Here is a 1,541-nt window from a genome sequence, read left to right on the forward strand (position 1 = left end):
CCTAATGTAAAACAATGCAATGAAGGAAAAACAATATAACTATGACAAATATATGATGTATTAGTCCTATGATGGGCCGTTAGATGGTACACGCGCAGATACTAAGGCTGGCTTTGAATGTGATGAGAATGCTAGGAACTGAGTGCACATGAACTACAAAGTCAAATACTTGCAATAAAATATATGGGTCCCTCTCCGTTTAGTTTTTTCGAAGAGTTTTAACTTTTTTAATAGTTACTCTCATTACGCCTTTTATGTCTTCGAACAGTATCCAGTTTATATGTTCTGTCGCAAGTATTTGACTTTCTAATCTCGTGTGCACCCGATTCCTCGCTTTTTTCTCACATTCAGATTCCGCCGTAGTTGTTCTACGCATGCGCCGCCTGTCAAATGGACCATCATACGTTTCCGCGTTAGTGTGAAGTAAGCCGTGGCGCAGCTTTTTTGCGGTCCTCCCACTTAGAAAAATGTAAATTTATCTATATTCCCTTTTAGAGTTCGTCTGTTGGCCCATTTGCGACCGTACCACAGTCTTTTGCTAACTCTACGGTGGGTGACGAACAGCTGTTTTGTAAAACTTGCCAAAACTATAATTAGTCAGTCCATCCCTCCTCTATGAATCGTATCGGAGACCCCACGTGCCAATGCATGAAAATGTCACCCACACACAGCCTAGTGCAGTACAGTTCAAGGGCCTCCGAAGAATTCGGTTGGACTTAACAACGCAATTGCGTATTATGTCTGAGGGCATCAACTCACACCTTTCGCGGTGTACTCAAATTATATTTTAGATGCATGCAGGCAGGTACTGCTACACTATAAATTAGGTAAGCACCCGTAGTTGGTGAAACTTTTTGTAACTGAAGTTTATTGCTTTTCCCATAAACACTAAATCTAGAAAAATAGTAAGTATAATTCACAGTTCGTTCTTAAAAACTCAGAGTCCGGTTGAGGGTTTATATATCAGCGGAGGCTATCACCTAATTCACCATAAATCCGCCAAGAAAATCGTTCCTTCTACAGCCTAAAACTGAGAAAGTCCCCACGAGCTTGTCCTGCTCGCTGTTGAGAATCCACTAAATTGTCTAAGTCCAGATTGGACACCTATAATAATTACGCACAGGCAAACCGAGAAAAACTACAAGTTCTATAAAGGACCAATCACGAAGTTATTTAAGTCCGGGGTTTGGGCCTTAGAATAATTCAACGCTCACAAACTGCGGCAAAGTTGCTGCCCATCGAGCACGACTCTCAGGGATTGCATTCAAGACAAGTCAATAGAAAGTTCAACTTTTAAAGATGGCTGCCACACTTATAAACCATTAGTCTCAAATCAGCAACTCAGTAGGACAGTTGCTGAAATTCATAATTTAAATATTTTGCATAGAACTGATATTCTACTTCATACGGAAATTTTCTGAGAAATCTCATACTGTCGTTCGTTTTCTTCAATTTAGCATAGCTTATTTACAAATAACTTTTTTTTTCTGTGGCTAGAATTATTTTTTCATGTATTTAGAAATAAATATTAATAAATAATT

This window comes from Schistocerca piceifrons, chromosome X (genome assembly GCF_021461385.2).
Source record: "Schistocerca piceifrons isolate TAMUIC-IGC-003096 chromosome X, iqSchPice1.1, whole genome shotgun sequence".
Taxonomy (NCBI): Eukaryota; Metazoa; Arthropoda; class Insecta; order Orthoptera; family Acrididae; genus Schistocerca; species Schistocerca piceifrons.